Source organism: Vicugna pacos, chromosome 4, assembly GCF_048564905.1.
Source record: "Vicugna pacos chromosome 4, VicPac4, whole genome shotgun sequence".
Lineage (NCBI taxonomy): Eukaryota > Metazoa > Chordata > Mammalia > Artiodactyla > Camelidae > Vicugna > Vicugna pacos.
The window spans coordinates 10,032,512-10,048,029 of NC_132990.1; the positions used below are offsets into that span (position 1 = coordinate 10,032,512).

At 45.3% G+C, this 15,518-nt stretch overlaps 1 protein-coding gene across 1 annotated transcript in view; it reads right to left on the reverse strand.

Annotated features, from left to right (window-relative positions):
• The window catches only part of ACO1 (aconitase 1), a 48,094-nt gene extending 34,010 nt beyond the window's left edge, over positions 1 to 14,084 (reverse strand). The window contains exon 1 of the mRNA XM_072959254.1: positions 13,960 to 14,084. The gene's annotated coding sequence lies outside the window, so the exon portion shown is untranslated. The remainder of the gene's footprint in view (positions 1 to 13,959) is intronic.
• Positions 14,085 to 15,518: the final 1,434 nt, after the last annotated feature.

The following is a 15,518-nucleotide window of genomic DNA, read 5'->3' on the forward strand; positions in this document are numbered from 1 at the left end:
GAAGGATGTTACATGGTAAATCCCAACTATATGAACAGAGCTCTGAGCTGGACTCATGTTTTGCTTGACAGGGGGTAAGAGGTCCAGAGCAGATGACATTCTGCGGTTATATAAAACTTGAAGTTTGGAAGAGGGAACTTGAAAGCAGCTGTTTTTTGTTGTAACAGTCTGCAACATTTGAAATCAACGTGTTAGAAGTCTTTCTGAGTCACTTCTGCATGTGGTAGTGAGTGGGTTCACATCACAGAAGTGCCTGGGTACCTTTCTTATTAAAACAGACTCCTGAGGTCACCACCCCCGCCGAAGTACTAAATCAGAATTGACTGGGGGAGGAGTCAGGAATCCCGTGTCCAGTTTAAGAATCACTGCTGGACACTGTGGAGTGCTCGGTGTGGAAGGTATACGTTGAGGGGGGAGGGAATCACAACCAAGATACCACCATGCGCCAGGAAGGGGCCCGCCACCGTGCAGCAGGCTGTGCCGGGGCCAGGCAGCCTGGGCAGTGTTTGCCTGTCAAAGAGGGCAGCGGCCACTTGGCTCCAGCTGAGGGCTGCACGCAGGAATGCTGGCCGGCTCGGTGGTGACAGAGCCAGTTTTTCAAGTGAGGCTGGCTATTTGGATTTCTACATGAACTCTCTTGATTTATAAATGTTGGCAACCAAATTTTTCTAAACTACTGCGTGTATTTGCAGCTATGATGGCCAAACCAAACACGCCTGTAGGCACTATCTGACCTGTGCGCGCTAACTTAACCTGGCAGGTGTTTTGGAGGAATGGTAGGGTAACCAAAGAGAGAAAACTCTGGCAGGAAACTATGGACATGGTGGGAACCTCGCTGAACCGGCACAGTGGGCCATTCACATCTTTAGAAAGCCTTAAGTCACTGAATTAACATAGAATTTTTCTACGTTAAAGCAGTTGCTAAGTTGTACCCGTATCTGCTTTGATGCTGTGAGGAAGTAGTGTGTCAGTTTGCTTCCCTCTGGCTTACAAATGCCCTGGGCAGAACTTTGGAAGCCTTACGCAATTTCTGCTGCTGTTACCACCCTACAAAGCCAGCTTGGTATTTCAGGACAAATAGGATGACCAATATGGCTCTTGTAGAAAATGGCTGGTATAAAAGCACTCTCCGTCTGTCTCCTTTTTCCTTAGAAACTAGATAATTGTGTGGTTTCAATATATAAATGAAGGGAACTTTACTTGCAGAGGTTAGGAGAGAGAAGAACCAATTACTAATTACTAAGATTAGTATGTGCCAAGTGCTTTACACCATCCTTTGTAACTGGTAATATCTCTGTAAGTTCAAGCCTGTCTTTATTCTCATTTTACAGCTGAGGTAACTGCAGCTCAGAGAGGTGTAAAAACTTGCTTGAGGGCATACATCCAGCAGGAGGCAAAGCTAGGTTTTGAACCCTGGCCTTTTCTACCTGCCCCTTTGGAGCGGTCACTCTAGTTGCAGTAACAAGTTTTGAAAGTGGTGCTGACTTGAAGTCATCAATCTCAGAGCTGAAAAAAGTTAGAAGACATATGGACCTGAGAAATCCTCCTATGAGACTCAGTTTTGAATACTAGAGCTTTCTTTCTGTCTTTTCAGGGGTCACTCAGCACAGTGGTCTGAGCCAGGCATTGACTGTCACGTGTCCCATGCCACTCTGGGCCACAGGTCAGTGGAAAGCAACAGCGGCTGTGTTTTTGCAACTCCAAACCGGTTTTGCTTGGCAATTGGGAAATGGTCCCCTCCATATAAGCCTGGAGGGTTCTGGAAATCAGAGCCACTTTACAGTTTCACTCATTCTGTGACTCTTGCTTTAGATGCCCTTACAGGAGTCCCCAGTGCTTTAGTAATCCCAAGAGGAAGCCCAAACAGCCATGTTCCCGGGAGGATGTGAGGGGAAAGATCTCTGGCTTGGGAACAGTCCAGATCCAAAGCAGAATCCAGGCATCATGAATGCTACCTAGATCTCCTTTCCTCTGGCCAGAATCCCGCCCCATCCCCAAAGCTAGAGTACTTCCATGGGTCATGCGGACCCCAGGGTATCCTGAGATCTGTGATTCTGCTAGAAACCCTACCACCTGGCCAGGGTACAGGAGACCTAGGTAGCATCATGCTGCTGTCTGCTTCCCACAGCCACATAGAGCACAGACTCCACTGTTTCCATCCCCCCCTTTTTTTTTTTCCCACCACCTCCCCCTGCATTGTTCCTGCCTTTTTTTCTGTTTTACCGAATCCCGATTCAATACTAATAAAAGAGGGAATGACCAGCGTTGACGAGGATTCTCTGGGAGAGGGTGGAGCGTTATCCCAGGATTTTCTTTTTTGGAAGAGGGAAGAGTTAGTGCACAGGGAAATCTGTTCAGGGCACTGCCTTTTCTGTCCCCCAGAATGAGGTGGTACTGTGTGAAGACAAAGGGAAAAAAGAGATTCGGAAAAGTAAAGAAGGGAAATGATATCTCTTAAGCAGCGAGGCTGCAGCTCATTCAGAACTTGTCCTTGCTGAATATCCTGTGTTCAGGACTCTAGGGCTGCTGACACGTGCCTGGCCTCAGATTCAAGTGGGGCACGTGGACAGTCCTTAAACAGAAGGAAACCTAAAAAGAGACTGCGCTGTCTCTGAAAGTCTTCACGATGTCTGTTCACATTCTGAAAGGAAAGGAAAATACTTGGTAGAGAAACTGTCTCTCAGAGCTGACCCGTCCTGAAACACCAGCTGGCTGGCTTGGCATAGTCCTTACAGGTACATTTTGTGCATGGAAGAGAGGGAGTGGCGAAGGGAGTGCTGAACACAGATTTTTCAAGTGAATCACTATAAACAGTAAATATCAGGCCCAGGCAGGTAGATCTGAGACATTTAACAAATGAAGTATGCTCCCAGTAAAAAGGTGAAGGGAGTTCAGTGCTGGGGATCCTCCCCCACCACAGACAGTGTTGTTGCCAACTGACCTTTGGCCTTAATTTAGGACACTTGCAGGTGACCTGGGGAGGCACCTTCACTTGTGCCCATGCATCATGGCTTTAACCCATCACCATGCCCCAGGGAAACCCCGACCTTAGATGCTAAGGAGGCAATGAGATAAATCAGAGGATGGTGAGCCTTTGGGAAGGAACTTTAGAGATGACAAACATTCCTCTGATGAGAAAATGGAAGCCCTGAAAAGAAAGTGGCTGCCTGGGGGCACAGGGCTTGTAAGTGGTAGAACCAGGAAGAACATGTAGCTGATTTTTCCCTCCAAAGAAAAGCAAATTTCTGGCAGGAAAAAAAAAAAATCCTTTGTAAGTAGGGTTGAAAAAAGTACTCCTTAGGCATATCACAGTCTTCAGGCACTTCTGTGAGTTAGTTCTATAATCATTCACTGAACCGTCCACGTGGTTCAAAATTCCAGAGAACTGACTGACAGCTAAACTTTGGGAAAACAATTTGTGGTTGAGAGTTTAACAATCTGCTTGGAGTGATTACTTCATTCCAAGAGAGGCAGAAGAGTAAGGGCAAATCACTTCTACCGATGTAAATATGAGACACACATACAACTGTGTATGTAAAGGAATGCACAAAAGAAAGATAGAGAATAAAGTTGACATAACAGATGGCCAACAGGCACATGAAGAGATGCTCAACACCACTAATCATCAGAGAAATGCAAACCCAAACCACAGTGTTGGTGGTTTTGCAAATCAAAACCAGTCTCACACCTGTCAGAATGATTATCATGAAAAAAGCCACAAATAACAAATGCTGGCTAGGATGTGGAGAAAAGGGAACTTTCCTACAACATTGGTGGGAATGTAAATTGGTACAGCCATCGTGGAAGACAATATGGAAGCACTCAAAAAACTAAAAACAAAACTACCATATGATCCAGTAATTCCACTCCTGGGTATATATCCAAAGAAAATGAAAACATTAATTTGAAAAGATACATGCACCCCAATGTTAACAGCAGCATTATTTACAATAGCCAGGATACAGAAACAACCTAAATATCCATCAGCAGATGAATGGATAAAGATGTAGTATATATATATATGGGGAAATACTACACAGCAATAAAAAAGAATGAAATTTTGTCATTTGTTAACATCATGGATGGACTTGGAGGGTATTATGCTTAGTGAAATAAGTCAGAGAAAGATAAATACTGTATGATATCACTTATATGTGGGATCTAAAGACTATAACAAAACAGAAACAGCACAAAAACAGACAGATCAATGGGGCAGAATACAGAGCCCAGAAATAAAGTCACACACTTACAGTCAGTTAATCTACAATGAAGGAGGCAAGAACATACACAATGGAGAAAAGACAGTCTCCTCAATAAGTGATGCTGGGAAAACTGGACAGCTACATGTAAAATAATGAAATTTGAGTATTTTCTAACTCCATATATGAAAATAAACTCAAAATGGATTAAACAGTCAAATGTAAAACCGGAAACTGTAAGCGCCTAGAAGAAAACATAGGTGAAATACTCTTTGACGTAAGTCATAGCAGTGTTCTTTTGGACCTTTCTCCTAAAGCAAATGAAACAAAAGCAAAAATAAACAAATGGGACCTAGTTAACTGAGAGCTTCTGCACAGCAAAGGAAACCATTTGTAGAGATGTTTGGAACAGTCGACTGACTTTAGCTAAATACCAGTGATCAGATAAAACCAAATTCACCTCTGCCAGTCTCTTTCCAGCCTTTAGAGTATATAAATCCAAGATTTAGCTGCTTCTGCCATCAGAGTTGAATCCTCTTAGGTTGTCTTATGATAGAGAAAGGAGCACAGCTATGAATGGGCCCTACAGCCAATCAAGGATTTCCACGCACCAGTAGGAAGGAGCAGAGGAAAGGCATAACCCTCAGTAGCACAACTGCTGTGCATAATGGGGTGGGGAGAACAGAGTTTTCTGGTGGGTGGAGAGTGTGGATATTAGTTTCCCGGCGAGTTTGTATAGTTTGAAAGAGCTTTCAGGTAATTAGCTGAGAATCACTGCTCTATGGTCTAACGCACAGACAGCACACTCTCTGAATTGTTTTATTTAGGATATCTAAAGACACACAAAAGTGGATTTTTAAAATCTATGCAAACAACAGAAAGAGGTTTCTTCTGCATTCTTCACGTGGTTTTCCCACCTCTCTTCTCACACTTCTAAATATACTCTTCCTGAGTTTTCCTGGCTTCCTGCTCCTGAGTTACAGTTGTATCACTGCATCTCTTGGTGTTTACTTCAGTTCACTATAAAGATCAGCTGTGCTTCATTTTTTTTTCCTGTTTAAAGAGAAATTAATTGGTCCCACTCCCTAACTGACTGCTGCGTATCTAAATACCAGGCTACTTATAAACAACTTTTTGTCAGAAGTGAGATTCCAAGGATGTCTGTGTAAATATAACCAAGACTGAGGTCAGAACCATTCAGGCCAGCAAACCACCATGGCTTGTTAACTTGGTTCTTTCTCAAAGTAGACAGCTAGAAATGTTAGTTCTTTGCTTTATTTGATGCAGATGCATGTGGGAAACTGGAATAACTAAATATCTCTGAATTTTCCCAGAGGCCAAGTCATCACTTTGATATTCTTAGCTGTTCATAAAAGTATTAAAAACACCAAAAACAACACAGAAATCTCTCACACGTGATACTTGTAACCGAAAGATTTTTAAAGGAGAAGCCATAAGAGCAACTATTTATTTTGGGAAGGACTGAAAAAGAGAAGGAAGAAAAAGTAGTGCATTAGGAAGGAGGGTCTTACAGAAGAAATGGCATTATAAGAATATGACTGAAACATTATGCTGTATACCAGAAATTGACACAACATTATAAACTGACTATATTTCAGTAATTAAAAAAGAATATAACCAAATCCATCAACACATTTTTCCTGGGCACCAATTAATGCAAGGTACTTTACACTACAAAAATGAACAAGACTCTGCCTTCAGAAAACTTTGCCATCACACAGTAACTTGTCTCTTGTTGCTAAATTTTTAAGTTATCAGTCTGTGTTCACTTACTGTTCTGTCTTATCCTGGGCAACTGACCAAAATGTACCACATATATTCCTAGTTTTTTCAAAGGGCTGTAACAGTTTTTAAATGATTCCATTTGATTCATTTTTTTTTTGAAAACTGAAATTTAGTTGATTTACAATATTGTGTTAGTTTCTGGTATATGGTTTAGTAATTCAGTTATATAGCTATACATATATAATCTTTTTCATATTCTTTTTCATTATAGTCTACATAAGATATTGAATGTAGTGCACTGTGCTATACATTAGGACCTTGTTGTCTGTCTATTTTTAGTTTGTATCTGCTAATCCCAAATTTATCCTTCCTCCTCTTTGGTAACCGTAAGTTTCTTTTCTGTGTCTTTGAGTCTCTTACTTATTTGTAAATAAGTTCATTTGTATCATTTTGTTTTAGATTTCACATATAAGTGATATATGATATTTGTCTTTCTGTCTGACTTACTTCACTTAGTATGGTAACTTCTAGGTCCATTCATGTTGCTGCAAATTACATTCTTTCATTCTTTTTTATGGCTGGATAGTATTCCATTGTATATCCAGTCATGTGTTGATGGACATTTAGGTTGTTTCCATGTCTTGGCTATTGTAAATAGTGCTGTTGTGAACATTGGGGTGCATGTGTCTTTTCTAATTAGAGTTTTTTCTGGGTATATGCCCAGGAGTAGGATTGCTGGATCATATGGTAATTCCAGTTTTAGTTTTTAAAGGAACCTCCATACTGTCCTCCATAGTGGCTGCACCAATTTACATTCCCACCAACAGTGTAGGAAAGTTCTCTTTTCTCCACACTCTCTCCAGCATTTATTATCTGTAGACTTTCTAATGATGGCCATTCAGATAGGTGTGAGGTGATACTTCATTGTAGTCGGGATTTGTGTTTCTCTGATAATTAGTGATATTGAGCATCTCATCATGTGCCTGTGGTTATCTGTATGTCTTCTTTGGAGAAATGTCTACTTAGATCTTCTGCCCATTTTTGGATTGGCTTTTGTTGTTGTTGTTGTTGTTGAGTTATATGAGCTGTTTGTATATTCAGAAAATTGAGCCCTTGTCAGTTGCATCATTTGATTCAGTTTCATTTTGAATAGCTATATAGCCTTTCTGTGCCTCAGTTTCCCAGTTTCTAACATAAGGTTAGTTGATGATCTAAAAAGTTCCTTCTGAGTGAAAAAATTGTATGATTTTTTTCATTCTTTTATTCAACACATAATTATGTTAACCATCTAATATGTGTTGGGAGCTGTTTTAGGCACTAGGGATGCGCCCTAGAATAAAACTGACAAAGCCCCCTCATGGTGCTTCCATTTCACTGGAGGGAGATTGACTAAACAAGCATGGAAACAGAATGTCAGACTGTGACCAGTTCTGTGGATAAAGCAGGACAAGGGCAGTGAGGAATGTCGGGGAGTGAAGGGTATCAGGAGATCAAAGGCCTCACTGAGATGGAGTCAACTGAGCACAACCTTGAAAGAAGCGAAGGGGCAAACTATGGCAATCTGGAGGAGGGGTCAGATCATGTGCAAAGGCCCTGAGGTGGGTCTGAGGGAAAGCAAGGGGGCCAGAGCAGGGTGAGTAAGGGTAGAAAAGGAAAAGACAAGGTGGGGAGTAGCACTCTAGTGACTCTGACTAAGGACAAACTACAGAGCACTCTCTTAACTTTACACTTGGTTTAAATTGTACATTTCCAACATCAGAATTTAGGTTCAATAAGAAATTAACTCATAATGTGACAATATTAGATCACCATTTAAAAAAGTATCTACTTCCTGAAATCTAGCCCTTCTGTTGCCCTGAACTTCATTAAGTAACACTGGAAATTTTCAGGATGTATCACAAAAATGACCATGACTCACTCAGCAGATGTGCATAGCCACTGCCAAACGCAACAGTCAGGATCTGGGGGACCGGGGCTGTGGCCATGGCACTGTCTGATCGAGCAGCCCCTGCCTCTTTAAGGCTCCCCTATTCCAGGCTCAGTGGCCAAGAAGGCACAGTATCATATGCAGTTCCCAAAAGAGAAAGCTTACCTGACACATCCTTTAAGCTCATTTGTGAGCAGTAGCACAAACTCCAAAGAACAGAAATAGTCTTTTTGTTTTTTGATATCACTGTGGGCTGATACAAACAGAATTTCAAAAAAAGTCTTGGTGAACTTCAGATTTATAATTCCGGAGATGCACTGAGAAAACAAAGTCACTGTGGGGTCATGAAACATTAGTCCGGAAAGTAAAGGGAGAAGCGGGTAGGACCCCCTCAGAACCAGGTGTCCTGACCAGCCCTTTGCTCCTGACCTCATCCTTTCCGCTTACAGGTCAGTCCTCAGCTCCTTCTTGGATGGGGGTCCCCTACCCTGCAGCAACCCACCATCACCAGTGGGGCTTCACAAACGACACCTGTAGAGACCCCAACCAAACCCTACTTCATCTAAGTCCTGAGAGCAGGGGAGTGGGGGGGGGGGGCAACTGCAGTGGTTGTAAGCATACAGAGCAGGCCTGGTGCACAGTCACTCTTTAAGAAAGCGGCATGGTTTCCTCAAGCTCCTGAACTCATTTAATAGATCCCTGGTAATGAACTTTCCTAACTCAGATTTTAGGAATTAGAGCATCACCACGAAAAGGCTGGATGTCAGGCTGCCGGAGGTCCCCTGGGGCAGCATCTCTCTCCATGAAGCCACCACGTTTCTGAGGTCATCTACCCCGCCCACTTCCAGCACTGCCTGGACTCAAGAATGATGACTCATGCTAATCAAGTTCCCAGAAGCCAGAGGTATAAACCCACACGTTTCTTGGTTTCCTAGAAGAAAGGCAACTGCTAGCGTATTTTCTGACTAGCACGTTCTTTCCCTGAAGCGGTACAGCCATGTGTTTAGGAGCTGGAAAGCCACAGCCAGACTGAGAGGGAACTCAAATGCCAGTCCGTCTAACTTTAAGCCCAGCTCTTAGGCAACGATGCTCTACTCCCATCTCAGGGACTGACACAGCAGCATGGCATCTACATGCAATGGCCATTTCATTGGGTCAAAGATGTCACAAGTAATAGAGCAGCATTTGCCCATGACACATCTGGTACTTGGGGCTCTCTGGATTGTCTAAGAGAAGGGACTGATGTAGATTCATTCACACATCTCACATTGATAGACACTGGTCTGACATTGATTTGACATTGATGGGATTAAGGGTTAAGAATCCCCCTTGCTCTTCAGTCACATAGAGGCAGGGTGTCAGGGAAAGAATATTCTGGGCAGAGAATATTGTACGGCATGGAAGTCTGACCCTGTGGGACTCATAAAGCAGTTCCACGTGGATAAAGGACAGGGTTCAGGATGGGCAGGGCTAAGATGAGAGGAAAAGGCAGGGGCAGGGCCCACATCATGAGGGACCTTGCAGAAAGGCATGGATTTATCCTGAAGACAAGGAGGAATCATTAATGGATTCTTGGCTGGATTCTTCAAGATCTGCCTTGATTTTCAGAGATCACTCTGGTAGTAGTGGGAGTGGACTTGGGGGAAGGATGCCAGATTGGTGTCAGGGAGGCAGGTTATGGTGCCATTACAGTCATCAAGTCAGAAAAAGGGGGCAGGGGCAAGGGATCCCAGGGAGAGTGAAGGGAGCAGAACGGACTGAGGGTGGGTGAGGAAGAGAGGTCTGGGAGAGCTCCGTGTTCCTCATTTGGGCAAACTGGCAGAGCCAGTGATGGCGATGAGAACCTGGATGTTGGTTTTAGATGTTGTGAATTTTGGATGAAGACGTTCAGCAGGCAGCAGCATCTGTGGGCCTGGAGCCCAGGAGGTCTGGGCTGAGACAGAAGTTGGGACAGGCGCTGCGCCCGAGCGCTCCATCACTGCGCAGGCGCTGCTGCTGCCGCGTGCTGAGCGCCTGATTGATACCTACTTGCTTCGTGGGGCGTGTGGACTCTAAATTTGTAGACTGTTTCTTTTACTGCAGATTTAAACCTACATCTTAAAACACAATGGGGATTACGAATTATTGTCAGAGCCACTCTTATCTACTAAGTGGAAAAAAGCATTCTAAAATCAGAGGAGACCCCAAAAAGCTCCAGATAGATGTGAAAAAAATCACAACAGACCATAAAGAAAGATTTTCCTCTTTTGAGTTGCCTTTTTAATATTGTTTCAAATTAAAATTCTTTTTTGTCACAGTTCTTTAAAAGCTTTAAAACTCCTGCAAGTGAGATAAAATATTCTTGGTCCTAGACAATATCTGAAATTTTTCCTTTGAACATGATGCATTTCTTTTATAATCAAAAATTTCCTCCAGTGAACTTAATTGACATAATTTAGCATCTGTTTCTTGGGCATCTTCTTTGCATTAAACATTGTTAAACACTACAGGGGAAAGGCAGATAAGGAAAACCTAGTTTTACATAAATACTAGGTAGATTATGATCTGACAGGGAGACTCAGATAAGAAAGCAAAGAACTGTAATATGCTAAGGGTTGTAAGAGAGGTCACAGGAAAGAGGCGGCTGTAACTAGGGGGGCTGGCTGTAATTAGGGAGATGCAGAAAGGCTTAACAGGAGAATTGGGTGAAGGCAAGCTGGAGGACCCGGCAGGAGGAGAGCAAATGCGGGAGCAGAGAAACAGGACCACATGCCAGGTGTTCAGAGCCCACTCAGGAGTTCAGTTGTGCTGACATTAGCGTAGAAGAGATTTTGCTACAGCAGTCAGTACATGCTTGTTGCTAAAAAGACACAACAAAATACTTTTTTTTGTTAGCTTATACAGTTGGAAATGAAGATGCTAACTCCTAGAAGAGGGAAAAAAGAACTGAGTTTGAGGACAGGTCTAGATGAAACAAGATTGGCCAAATGTTAATATTCATAATTGAAGCTGAGGATTTATACTCTCCACTTCTTTGGTCTGCAATTTTCCACTGAAAGGGGCTAAAAAAAGATAAATAACAAGGGCCTACTGTATAGCACAGGGAACTATATTCAATTGCTTGTAGTAACTTGTAATGAAAAAGAATACGAAAAAGAATATATATAACCAAGTCCTTATGCTGTACACCAGACACTAACACGACACTAAATCAAATATGCTTCAATAAAAAAAATGCTAAGAAAGAATGAAGGCCAGTCAGTCTGGGGAGATGGTCAGCTGATGGCTTCTCAGGTGATGGTGCTAATCCAATAAGAACTTTCTAACCTCTGGGTCAGCTGCAGGGAGAGGGCAGGGCTGAGGCTGGAGCTGACTCCACAGGGGAAAGGAGACGCTGCACAGTGTGACTGAGGTCTGTGGGTCACCGTTCTCAGTTCCCCATGCCTCTCGCTCCATACTTGTTTCCCCACTTCCCACTGGGAGAGGGAGCAGCTGGCGTCTGCTACTGGCAAGTTGGTGGTAAATCATTCTAAGAACAAAGACAACTGTGTGGTCCGCAACGTACAAGTCACTAGGGGTTATTTTTGGTTGTATCAAGTTTAATACTTGTTAGAAAATTTAAAAATTAGCTGTACCCTACTACCAAGAGAAAACCACTCAGCTTTCGGCACATCCGTTGCCTCTGTCCATGCATGTGTGCGCCTGGACATACACACATGCTTTCTCTCCTCAAAAAAGAGGGAACACAGGGAAGTCTTGGGTAATATGCTTTTAAATTTAAAAATTGTACTTCAAGGTATTTCATGAAACAGCATTTTGCAACATCAGTTAAGGGCTGCATGACAGTCCATTAAAGAAGATTCTCTGATCTGGTGCTTCTAACCTTGGACAGGGGCTTACATCAAACAATGCTATTCAGTAAAATGTTTTGATCTGAGAGGGCTCTCTCTCTCAATATTATTTTGAATGAATTGATACTAGTATCATATATACTAGTTCAGAAACATGATGTGACAATTAATTTGTTTTACTGGAACTGAGGGAGTGGTTATACCACCATTCTTCCCAGAGAAATAATCCTATCTTCCTTTACAAAGTATAGGTTGTTGGGATTTTAGTTTGTCTGTTTTCAGGTTGTAAAAGCAACGCAGGAATGCTGCAGGCCAGGCAGAAATACGGTATTACAAAGAACAAGTACAAGTTCCCTGCCTGCCTTCCTTCCACCAGACTCTGCTGCCCAGAACTGGCTACTGTTAATAGTTTGGTATGTCTGTCTTGCAAACCTTCATCAGGTTATGTACATATGTCATTTCTATCTGGGACTTGTGCTGACAGAACAAGAAGCGAAGGAAACGATACAGTGAGGGATCCCACCTACCAGACACCAGCATGCAGGACACTGGGTTCCGGCAGGGGCTGAGGAAGGGCCATTCGCAGGGACACACCCCTCTGAAAGTGGAAAGGGAAAGAGCCCCAAGATTGGGGAGGCCTAGTCCAATAAACTCAAGGCTGCACAACCGCAAACAGAAATGAACATGGACGAGAGCAAGGCCAAAACATGCCTCCCAGTTCTTCTGGAAATCACTTCTCCACCACTTGGACACGGTCCTACAACAACCCTCCCCTCTGCCCCCCCCCCCCCACGGCATGAGCTCCCCACGGGCATCTCTCTGAATGCACAGGTCCTGTGTGCCACATCACTGCTGCGATCTGGGTGCACACACGGCTCAGCTCTGCAGGCACGGAAACAACCAAAGGCATCTGAGAGCCTTGCTGGTTTTCAAGAGGCCAGCAGGGCTCACCATCTCTTCAATGGGACCTATCACTTGGTTTCCAGAGTGAGGTCAAGCTTGCTCACAAATACTAGATGTTAACACCACCGGTGCATGGGGTGGTTCCCATTCACAGGAAGAATCACAAACAAGAAATAGGCCCAGTCACTTAAGCCTCTGAAGCATTTCCCACAACAGTGGTTCTCAAAGTGTGGGACGGGACTCTAGGGACACACAAGGTCAAAACCAGTTTCATAATGGCAAGGTGCTCTTTGCCATTTTCACTCTCACGTTTTCAGAGGTATACGGTAGAGTTTTTCAGAGGCTATCTGACATGTAATACTGCAACAGACTGAATGCAGAAGCAGATAAGACAATCTAGCTGCTGTCTATTAAACCTGCCATTAAAGAGATCTGCAAAAATAGAATACAGTGCCACTCTTCTCAGTAACATTCTGTTTTGAAAAGTACGGTTATTTTCACAAAAATATGTTAATGTATGATAGGTCCACCATTATTTTTAAGTGAATTACTAAATATAGAAAATACTTCTCAGTTTTAGTTATACATGGTAAATAAATATTCAGATAACCCCCTCCCCACACACAAAGCTTCTTAGTGTACTAATTTTTAAGGGATAAAAATTAAAGGGATTCCTGAGGCTTCCCAAAAGTTTGTCCCCGACTCCTAACCCCCATCCCCGCAACACACACACACCACACGGGTGAGGAGTGTTACGTACGCTGCAGGAGAGAAGTGCCGTTCTGATGTGCTGGCTGAGTTAGGAAAGGCAGCGCGTGCTCCTTCCTGATCTCTGAATCTATTAGTATGGGCTCTGTGCCCAAACCTTCTACCCAGGGTCCCTTCCCCCTCACCCCATTTTCCCCTTGCCACTTGCTGTGGATTCCCCGATCTGTCCCCACCACTGAGGATTTCTCTATCTGGCCACCCCCGGGTCGGCGAGGACTCCCGGGTGAGGCCCGCACGCCCTCCTCGGGGTGAGGACTCCCAGGTCAGCCGCCCCGAACAGCCTCAGGGAGGGTTGCCCCGGAGGCCGGCTCAGGCTCGGCAAAGGAGAGCCGTTTCCAGTCCCCGGCCCCTGGCCTCGGCGCAGCACAGACTGGAGACCGGGCGGAGGAGTCGGTCCTCGGAAACTAGTCACCGACTCTCCCCTCGGCCTTGCCTGGACGCCCCCGCCGCCCGGTCCGGGCTGTCCTGCGCGCGGCAGCCCGGCTCCAGGAAGGTGCCGGGGGGAGCGGCGGACTCGCACCCACCCCGCCGGGGCCTGGGCGGTCCATCCGGTCCGGGGACGTCGGTCGGGCCACGTAGTACTCACCGCGGACTGCACGGCGGGCTCTGACCTGAGGCCGGGAAGCAGGCTGCGGGGCGCGCTCCCGTGCGCTGCTCGGTTCCAGCCGCCGCCTCCGCGCTCCTCCCACTGTCGCCCTGGGGGCCACCGGCCGAGGGGCGGAGCCGGGGTGGGGCCGGGCGAGGGGGGCGGGGGCGCTGGGCCCGACCCGCGGGGGGCGGTGGCCGAGGGGGCGGGGCGAGGTCTGCGGGCGGGAGGGAGCAGCTCGGGGTCAGCCGCCGGAAGCCGCCCGACGCCGCCTCGGGCCGGTCCTCCCCGCGGCCCGGGGCCTGCGACGCGCTCCCTCTGGGGCGTGGAGGCTGACTGCTCAGCTCGCGCTCTAGGAAATGGGCCGGAGGGGCGGGGAAGCAATGCTGCTTGTAAAAGTGACTGGCCCGTCGCGGTGGAGGCTTCACTGTCTGACACCCCGGTACGTGCGGCCACCTCCCCTCTCTCCCCGCTGCCCCCTAATTCCCTGTGAGGAGAGCCGAGCGGCCTGACCGGGCCCCACCGCTCCCACGGTTACGCGTGCAGAGTTCACATGCTTAATTTTTTTTCTTTAACGTGTAACAACACTTCCTAATGAAGACTGTTCACCCGTCAGAAGTCAGAGAAGTGGCCGAGTTGGCACTGAGTAGGCCCTCATCGCACCTGCTTTTGATAGGTTGGTTGGAGTTGTGCCCGCTCAGGCGAATGTGAGTGCTGAGACCTCACTAGATGAAAGGAGAGGTTTTCCTGCGCAATTCAGACGGCGAGTTACTGTAGTTTTCTGTCTTGAGTATCTGAATCAGCAGCTTATAAGAAGAATAACTAACAGCTAATACTGATACCGACTGCTACCAGTTACCACAGCCCTGCTCTGTTCAGAGCCTTCTGATTGGATCTTTATGTAAATTATTTAGTTCACCTCTTCCAGTTGCCCCATGAAGTGAGGGAGATGATCCTATTCTGCAGGCATGAAATACTGCTAACAGGGCTTCCGTTTTTAGGCTTGTCTGATTCCCAAGCCCACGCTTTTCTCATCATACTACACTGTAGGCCACCGCTCTCCCTTAGTTACATTTAATGTTTAAATATAAACGATTATATTTAGTTTTGAAGAAGCTATTTACTACACTTCCAATGTAGGAGAAGACTTTCCACCCACTTCCTAAAGTCCTTCCCCTCACATTCAGTGAACAAACTCCTTGAGTGCCCCCACTGCCAGAGGGTCACCACGAACCCTGAAAAACAGTAACACTGGGGTCCCCTGAGAAGTTAGGGGGAGTGCAGGGAAGGCTGAGGGGTAGAGAGAAAACACATCCAGCTAAATTTTGTTTCTTCTGAGGCAGCCCTACGGAAAGCAGAATTTCTTAGTGTTGAGTGATAACATATGTATAAAATGAGAAGTGATAATCCTTGACAGAAAAGAATTAAATCCAAGCTATAAAAGGAGTTGATTTATTGGTAAACACTCTGGCCAGAAGCATGAAGGAAATAGTTCCCACATCACTCTGCTCTTTTGCTCTTGGAAATGTCACCAGTGATTTGCACATCCAGTGGCCTCT